The following is a 10,208-nucleotide window of genomic DNA, read 5'->3' as shown; positions in this document are numbered from 1 at the left end:
TCGCGGCTGCACCATTTTATTCCCACCAACAGGGCACAAGCGTTCCAATTTCGTCACATCTTTACCAACACTTCCTATTTGCTGTTTTATTTTGTTTGGCTTTTAAATAGTTGCCGGCCTAGTGGGTATGAAATGGGAACTCGATGTGGTTAGATATGTGTTTCCCTAATGCTTAGTGATGTCCTGCATCTCTTCATGTGCTTATTGGACATTTGCATATCTTCTGTGGAGAAATGTTCTTTCATGTCCTCTGTCCATTGTCTGATGAGGTTGTTTGTTTTGTGCTGTTGAATGTAGGAGTTCCTTACACATTCTGGATATTAACCCCTTATCAGACGCATGACTTGCGAATATTTTCTCCTCTTCTGTGGGCTGCCCTTTCACCCTGTTGATTCTGCCCTTTTTCCCACGGATCTGTGGGCTGCCCTTTCACCCTGCTGATTCTGCCCTTGGTCGCACGGAAGATTTCGTTTTGATGTAGGCCAGTTTACCTATTTTTCTTATGTTGCAGCCTCCCTTCCTTTTCGCAACCTCTTAGCTCTCTTTGCTGTCATCCTCTCCTTCATCCTCAGTGAGCTGGTGATCTCCAGGAAACCTTGGGCTTTCTGGACAACACGTGCTTTGGAGTCTGACTATCAGGGTTAAAATCCTAGTTCAAATGCTTTCTGAGTGGCATGTAACACCTGCAACCCTGTCTTCTCTGGGAAACAGGACAGACACCCTAACATTCACCTTAGAACGTTGTAATGACAGTGCCAAGCCAGGGTAAATGTTCCCTCTCAGCAGAGTTCTTTGCATCCTTTTCCAGGAGCACATGGGCTGGGTCTTTACGGTCACAGAGGCCCCATAGACATGCTATGTTCAGTAACCATTGGGTAAACAGGGAATCCTGTGCCCTGCCCCCATTTCACATTCTGTACTGATGCCTTAGGGTCCCCTTTCTTTTATTCTCTGGCCCCACTCCATTTATACATAGGACAGGTGATTTTCTCTATAAGTGCATCTGATAGAAATACTTCACAGTTAAGATAATCCTAAGAAATAAAATCGCAGGTACTTTTCTACCAACAGTTTAGATTAGGTCCGTATAACTAGTAGCAAAAACAAACATCTATCTGCTTTGTCCACCTATTTTGTTTAAGCGTTAACGTTCGGGGTTTTCTTTCTTACGTGTAGAAGTGCTGAGGGCAGCCATCCAGGGCCAGGGCTCTGCTCCCAGATAACTTTGGGAATGAGCCCTCTGGGTATGTCCCAGATGGTCCCACATAGAGCTCCAGCTAAAGGATAAGCAGAATGAGAAAGGGCAGAAGAAAAGTCAACAGGTGCATGCCAGCTGGTCTTTAAGGAAGGTTCCAAAGACTGTCATATCCACTGAGAGCCTATGGTGCACTATTTAGTCACATTGCCATACCTATCGGTAAAGGATTCTGGGAAATTCAACGTTTGGACTTGAGGAGAAGGTGTCTCAGCTGAAAACTTTAATTACTCTGCAGGAAGGAAAAAGGGTGTTAGATAACAACCAGCAATCTCAGCCACGGAGAACATCCTAAGGGATTTTACACTTTGCAGAAAATACAAATCTACAGCGAGCTATGTTCATGGTTTCAGAGCAGACTCGCGTGGACAGTCACACACAGAGGATGAACTACAGGACACAGGAATATCCCTTCGGGAGATACCACACTCTACACTTCATGGTTAATTGCCTAAGTCTGCATCCTGACTCATGAGCTGCGTGACCTTCAGCAATGTCCTTGAGCTCTCTGGGCCTGGCACGTTGCAGGCATCCACATTCAATGTGCACAACACACTGCCACTGGGGTCATATTTTTGTCTTATACACCAAGTGAAACAGAGACTAAGAAGACCACCTCGCTGGTCATGCACGTGTGCTGAGAGGCGAACAGCTTGCTTTGTGCTGGTGGGGCCAGTAGAAGCGGCCTCCTGAAGCTCCAGCACCCAGTGCTTTTGTTGGTTGATTGTCTCAAGATAACAAAGACTGAAATCATGCCACTTGCAGCAACGTGGATGGACCCAGAGATTATCACACTAAGTGAAGTAAGTCGGAAAGAGAAAGACAAATACCATATGATATCACTTATATGTGGAATCTAAAATATGACACAAATGAACTTATTTACTAGTGAGAAGCAGACTTACAGATACAGAGAACAAACTTATGGTTACCATAGGGGAAAAGGGGTGGCAGAGGGATAAATTAGGAGTATGGGATTAACAGATACACACCACTGTATACAAAATAGATAAACAACATGGATTTACTGTGCAGTACAGGGAACTATATTCAATATCTTTTAATAACCTATCATGACAAATAATCTGAAATATAATGTATAAAATATATATTCAACTGAATCATTTTGCTGTACACTTGAACCTAACCCAACATTGTAAATGAACTATACTTCACTTTTTTAAAAAGCCTCCTTTCCACTCACACCTTTTTGAAAGTGAACTTTTATTTGATGATGTCTCTGTCCTGTAAGCACCAGCGGGTCCTCCACAGAGGTTCCCAGGTGCCGCCATCAATTCATCCACTTAGGGACCAGGGATGGCTAATTAGTCACACGGCCAATCTACCGTTCTCTAGATGTGGTTGATTCTCCTAGAACTTTGGGAAATATATGGCGTTTCTCCAGTTAAAGTTCTTGGATAGGTGAATTTGCTATAGGAAAACACTGTTTTGGTTTTGCTTCTTTAGTTTCTTTTTTTTAACTTAAATTTTAATGAAATATATTTTATATGCAATAAATACATCCATTTTAAATATCTTCACAAATGCAAACACCAATGTGACCACCACCACAATCAAGATCTAGCACATGCCCATCACCCCCCAAATTTTCCTTGAATTCCATCTTCTTAAAAGCCCACCCCAGGCTCTAGGCAAACACTGACCTGCTTAGTGTTCTATTGGTAAGATTTGCATGTCCCAAAATTTCACATAAAAGCAGTTTTGCAATATTCACATACTTTTATCTGATTCTTTTGCTCAGCACAATGTTCTGGGATTCATGAATATTTTTATGAGGATGATCGATACATCCCTTTTTATTGCTACTCAGTGCTCCACTATGAAAATATACCCAGATTCTGTTATCAATTCACTTGTGGATGGGCTTTTTGGTTGTTTCCAGTTCGGGGTTTAATGAGTAAAACCGCTCTAAACCTTTGTGTACGGTCGTTGTATGGATGTATGTTTTCATTTCTCTTCAGTAAATATACGAGTGGATTTCTTGGGTTATGTATACGTTTCTGGAATTTCTGGAAAGTGTATGTTTAACTTTATAATGAACTGCCAAACTTTTCCAAAATGGTTGTACCTTATTTAATCTCCAGAAGTACAGAAAGTTTTAGCTGCTTCATATTTTCCCCTAAAATTATTACTTGTACATTTTATCCATGCCAGTCCTTCCCCACTGGAGCTTTATTTTGCCTTTTGGTGATTACTAATGATATTGAGCATCTTTTCACGGGCTTATTTGTCATTCATGCGTATTTCTTTGTCAAACGTCCCCTAAAATATTTTGCTGAGGTTTTAATATAAAATTTGAAATCAATTCCACTGATATTTAACTTACATAGAATAAAATGCACTCATTTAAAGTGTATAGTTCAATATGTGTAACTTAATACTTTCTCTGTCGAAGTGTCTGTGCAAATCTTCGGCCCATTTTTTATTGGAGTGTTTATCTTCCTCTTATTGAGTTGTATGAGTTTTTTATGTTTCGGATACGGGCCTAAGATTCAGCGATTTTTCTTGGATAAATGCTTCTCAGATTGTTGCAAGTCTATGGTTAATTTACAAGGTCCTGAAAAAAATGGGTGTTGATGTTTCTTTAGTGTTCTTACTGCCTGCATGGAGTAGTGGATTTCCAGAGGTCCTACCCATTTTGGAAGTGTTTTCTGAAAAGACTGTTCTCCAATGAATTACCTTGACATTATATTCTGTTCATTTGCTCTGTTGATCTACACTCATGCAAACTGGACATTTTCTTGATTAAGAGAAAGTCTCGGAATAAGATAGTGTGATCACATGACAATTAAAAATAACCAGAAGAGCCAAAACAATTTCAAAGAGGAACAAAATCAGAGAACTTATAAATGAATTTAGCAAGGTCAGTGTATACAAGGTCAATAGTTTATTATAGATGCCCTCGAGCAGAGTGAGGAAATTCCCTTCTATTCACAGTTCGTTGTGAATTTATTTCTTGTTCCTCAGGGATGGATGTTGAGTTCTGTCAAATGCGTTTTCCACATACATTAAGGTCACTTTTTTATTATTCTTATAATATGGTAAATTAAACTGATTGATTTTTAATGTAAAATCTCTCTTGCATTCTGAGAATAATCACCATTTGATAATAATGTATTTTTCTTTTATGTATTGCTTGATTTGAATTGCTAATATTTAGCTCAGCATTTTTACATCTATATTCATGAGGAATATAGTTTACTTTTCTTATAATTTTTTTTCATAAATGACTTGGGAAGTGTCCCCCCTCCTTCATTTTCTGAGGGAGCCTAGGCAATATTGGTATTGCATCTTTTCTAGACAGGAGAAAATTCACCATTAATGCCATCTGGGTTTGCAGTTTCCTCTGTGAGTAGGTTTTAAATATAAATTCAATTACATTACCAGTTAAGATATATTTATTTTGTATCATTCGTGGTACATTATTGCTTTTCAAGGAATTTGCCAATTTCATTTATCTTTTCATGTTTATTGAAATATAGTTGTTCTTACTAACCACTTATTATTCTATCAACGTCTGTAGGATCTATAGTGAAATCACCTCTTTCACTCCTGGTATAAATAACTTGTATTTTTTCTGTTTCTTTAAATAAGTCTAAGTAGAGAGACATCAATTTTATTGATACTTTAAACTGTCACTTTCCATTTATTTCCTCTCTTTTTTGTCCATTTTAAAAATTTCATTTATTTTTTTCTCTTATCTTTATTATTTCCTTTCTTCTACATACTCTGGGTTTATAGAATACCTCTTTCTCCCAGCTTCTTAGTGTAGCTTTTGATTAATTTTAAAACTTTCTTCTTGTCTGATATAAGAATTTAAATCTATATGTCAGCTTTACCTGTATCCCACAAATTTTAAGACACTGTTTTTTACATTAATCTTAAAATATTTTCATATTTTCGAGATTTTTTGGATTTCTAGTTTATTCAGAGAAGATAACCCTTGTGACTTCAATCTTTTTAAATTTATTTTGATTTGTTTTGGCCCTGCATACATTCTATCTTGGTGATGTTTCATGTGTACTTGAAAAGAAACGTGTGTTTTACTATTGTTGGGTGCAGTGTTCGATGAACACAATATTTATCTGGCTGAAAGCATTGTTCAAGTCTTCTATGTCCTTACTGATTTTATGTCTACTTGTTCCTAGATAACTGAGAGAGGAGCTGAGAAATATCTAACTATAGTTATTGATTTCTCCATTGAATTCAGTATTTATTCTTTGTTGAGACTTTGTTATTGGGTGCATGCACATTTAGGACTACTGTGTCTTCTTGATGAACTGATCCATTTATCACTGTAAACGTTTGTTATTTATCTCCTGTGAGAGACCCTCTTTCTGAAAACTTTGACTAGTAATCATAGAGCCACTCTGTAAATTATAAAGCCACTTAATGATTCACTATCACTAATATTAATGTGGCAGAATTTGTCATCGTTCTATTTTTTAAGTGCTTCTCCCTTTCTGCGTTTAAAGGACATTGCATGAACACAGCATGTAACTGTGCTGCATCTTTTCCAGTCTAATGCTTTCTGCCTTCTCATTTTAATTTAGACCATTTATACTCAGCGTACTTATTGATACGGTTAGGTTTAAGGCCACCATTTTGTTATTTCTTTTCTATTTGTCCCATCTGTTCCTCTTTAACTTTTTTTCACTTTGCTTTTTTTCACCATTCTTTTGGGTTGATTGAGAAAATTTGCTATTTATTTTTTCTCTCCCACCAGCTTATTAGCAAAACCTCCTGGTTTGTTTTTTCCTAGGAGCTGTAGGAAATATGCATAATTAAAATGACAACCAGCCTTTACTGATCTACAAATTCCCATTTAATGTAAGAAACTTAGATCAGTATATTTCAGTTTTCACTTTTACTTTCATGTTATCGTCATTCATTTCACTCCATTACATGTTATGAACTCTACCACATATTGTTGTTTTCCCTTATGTCTTTGATGAATGATCTGGTGCTAAATAAGGCCCCCCTCCTTTGATTGGCCAAACACCTTCCAGCTCTGTATGAGGTGTGAGAATTGTTCATTTTACAGCCACGCAGGAGTTAGTGTTTCACTAATTTTATAGAGTTCCACATTGTGCCTGTGCACCTTGATATTCACCCAGTATACGGTGGGGATCCCATGAAAATTTCCGGAGCTCCTTTTCTGTATAGCTCCTTCCTCTCTGGTAAACTGCTCTGTGAATTCCAGCCACAGCAGCCTTGTTAAACGCTGTGTCCTCAGCTCAGCTAGATCGTCATGCACCACTTAGGTTCCACTCCTTGTGCCCTAGTCTGGAAGATGCTTCCAGGGAGAAAGGGGAGGGCAGCATAGGGCTCTCTAATCTGTTTACCTCCTCTCAGGGACGGCAATGTCAGGCTGCCAGTTAATGACAGACTCCAAAATGTTGCTTTATATATTTTGGTAAGTTTTCTAGATAATGGAGTGAAGATGAGTCTATATAAGCTAATCTATCATGGATGGAAGTGGAATAGGAACCATATTATATCATTTTATACTTTTCTTCACCACATTCTAGTTTTATTTAAATGCATTTATATTTATAATAGTCTATTATTATTTCTAACCATTATATATATTGTTTTTAAAATCGTACTCTACTTTTTTTGCATGCTGTCTTTCACAAAGCTTTATTCATATAACTTGCCTTTATTTTTAAATTTTCCCTGAAACCTGGTCTTGGCATCTATAGCCCTCACCGCCACTGTCAGCCTGTCATTCTATGGAAGTCCTTAAGGAAAAAGACAAGGTAAGTTATGCCTTAACTACGTAAGACGTGTAACAGACACACACCTTATCTACTCACAGCTTCTAAAATATCCATTTTCAGTGAATACAGGTGTTCTAACGGTTGCTCGTTACAGACAGTCAACACAAATCTCACATTGTACTAAAACTTCTTCATACAAGTGCTTCTTTTAAAATTATCGTTTACTTGTTTTCTGTCTTTAAAATAAACTTATACTGATGGAAAATATTTGTAAGCATTCAGACACACAAAGAAGAAAATGAAATTCAACCCTAATCTCACAATAACCTAGAGATAATTACTGTTTATTTGGGGGGTGTTATTTCTTCTTTTTACTCCAAGTGTGTTATGGGAAGATGTTGGTTGTCTACCCAACCGCCGTTATTCCTCTGTTCACAATCTTTACTGGCAGAATTCTTGACCTTGTTCAGATGTTAGGTGGCAACGTGCTCAGGAAACCTGGCTCCTTCCCACCATAAGAAAGTGAGTGTTAGATTTGTCTTGTCCATTCCCCTAACCAGAAATAAATTTTGGCATGGACATATTGAACCATGGTCAATAAAATGCAAGCTTGTAAGGGCTGGTCTAATGGGACTTGGTTAAAAGAGGAGAGTTAAAGGAAGAAAATATATTTTATATTTTACAGATATGTAAAATATATATGAGAGAGAGAGAGATGGCTGTGTGAGTTTGTGTCACTGGCAGTCATCTTGTGGGCAGCAAGAGGGACCAACCTGAGGATGGGGCCATGATAGTAAGACTGACAGTTTGGAAAGATGCAAGTGCCAAGTGCTTAAAAGTGTAACATCCTAATTCTAGGGCATCTACGTCCAAATGTCTTGTTATAGAGGATAATAAACTTCTTATTGTATAAGACACTCTAAGTCACACAATGTTACTTGCATCTGAAAGCATACACCCTGATACACAAATTTTATGGGACTATGACATGGGACAGTCTATGACTATGGGACAGTCATTGTGTAATTTTGTAACGTGAGTTTTATTTATACCCTCATTATCTTTCCAAGTCACTAAACATTTCTTACAAACATGATTTTAAACAGCCTCCGAATAACCCACGTTACGAGCCTTTTCCTATGTTGAATATTTAGGGCTTCCCAAGTTTTCTGACGTGCACAGAACTGCATGACTGTCTTTTGTGTATAAATCTTTGTCTTTAGATTGTAGAGGACCAAAAGGTACTCACCCTGTTAAAACTCCTGGTACGTATTACTAGGTCATGGTGTAGGAGTGTGGTCGTTCATCTCATGTTCTCACGGCGTGTTACCATTTTGAAATCCTTAGAATCTGGCTGGCAACAGGGAATCTCTTTTTGTAGTTTTAATTTACATATATTGGATTCCTGCTGAGGTTGAATCATTTTTTAAAAGATGTTTATTTGCTAGTGTCCATATGTATGTACTGTGAATTACTGGCCCTTTTGCTCATTTTTCCATGGGACAAATGTCTTTCCCTTATCTGAACTCTGCCTGAGAAGGTTACCCCATGTTTTATTCCCCTCCTCACACTTCGAGGCCTAAATCAAATATCTTCACCTTGGAAGCATTTTATTACCTCTGTGGCATTTCTGATCCCACATCTCACTCTCCTGCCATAGCTCGTTGCATGTCTGGATTATACCACTGCATACTCTTTCTTACGCTTTTCTTGAAGACAGAAATGTTATTTCATCTGCTCACACACAACTGGCCCTCAATAAATGCTGCCTGGATGAAGAAATGAAGGAATGAAGGAATGAGTTTGTGCCGCTGCCCTGCTGGTGCTGAGCTCCTGCAGGGGCAGGGATACCTGTTTCTTCAGCCTGGGAGATGCTGAGGAAACTGGCCATCGTTCTAGTGTGGCAGGTTTGAGGAAAAATGGTGAGACTGGCCTTAGGCAAGGAGGGAGGCAGAAACAAGGACCACAAGAATCTCAGAGAGGGCAGCTGGAAAGCTGACAGTGGCTGCTTTTCAAGTTCTGCCGGAAGACATCCTGGGAGTCAGGACTGCATCACCTCCCCCAGCAAAGCACAGTCAGGTGAGCTTAGAGGGGAGGAGGTGATGGGACACATTGGTGACACTCTGTCATCCCGCTGGTCTTCCTGGTCCTGCAGACGCTGTATCTGGGGCAGGCACTGCAGCCCAGGGTCCACAGAACCCCATTCCTGGGGTTGCCAGATAACGTGTTTGAAAGGAACCAGGGCACAGTTCTCCCTGAGAATTCAGCCACCCCAAAGCTTCACCTCAGGGCCTCCCCTCTTCTCCTGATGAATTTCCTGAGGAGTCACATGCTCTGGGGTGCTGACTCTACAGGAATTTCGCCTTTGTGCCCCTGTGTCCATGAAAAATGTTCATTTGCTCTTTCTCTCCCTCCTCTATTTTGATTATGGAAAAGCAAGATTACTGTGATATTTTTCTTAATTCTGAGAAGTACTTTTAAATGTCAACCAAATGAAAGGAAGAGTGAACATCAAAAGACACAAGGTGCAGTATATTTCACATAATGGGAGGTTTCACACAAGGTCAATAGTCTATGTAGATTTTCCTCATTAAAATAGAGTCATTTTTATGTTTTCCTTTAGCACTGAATAGTTAAAAGAAAGCTGTTTTAAATTGCTGGCTTGTCTCATTTTCAAGAGTTATTGATGTCATACAGAGTGAAGTAAGTCAGAAAGAGAAAAACAAATATCGTATATTAACGCATATATGTGGAATCTAGAAAAATGGTACAGGTGAACCGGTTTGCAGGGCAGAAATAGAGACACAGATGTAGAGAACAAACGTATGGACACCAAGAGGGGAAAGTGGCAGAGGGATGGGGTGGTGGTGGGATGAATTGGGAGATTGGGGTTGACTTATATACACTAATATGTATAAAATAGATAACTAATAAGAACCTGCTGTATAAAAAGTAAATAATTTTTTCAAAAAAGTAATTGAGATCCTGAAATAACAGGATGAAATCTTTTTAAAAAAGGTTTACAGAAATGAACTTTTTCTATAGCTCAAATAATAGGAAGTCAGTGTCTATTTTGTTTCAGATTTTTGTTTAATTTAATTCCACCAATCCCGTTCTTCTTTGGTTCATCACTGCCCAAATGCATCATTTTACCTTTTTAGTATTGATTATTATATCACCATGCTGTAAAAGCTTGTCAAATCATGCAG

The sequence above is a fragment of the Leucopleurus acutus genome, assembly GCF_964270905.1.
Source record: "Leucopleurus acutus genome assembly, chromosome: 14".
Taxonomy (NCBI): domain Eukaryota; kingdom Metazoa; phylum Chordata; class Mammalia; order Artiodactyla; family Delphinidae; genus Leucopleurus; species Leucopleurus acutus.
The sequence above is the reverse complement of the archived record's forward strand: the minus strand, read 5'-3'. Positions refer to the sequence as shown.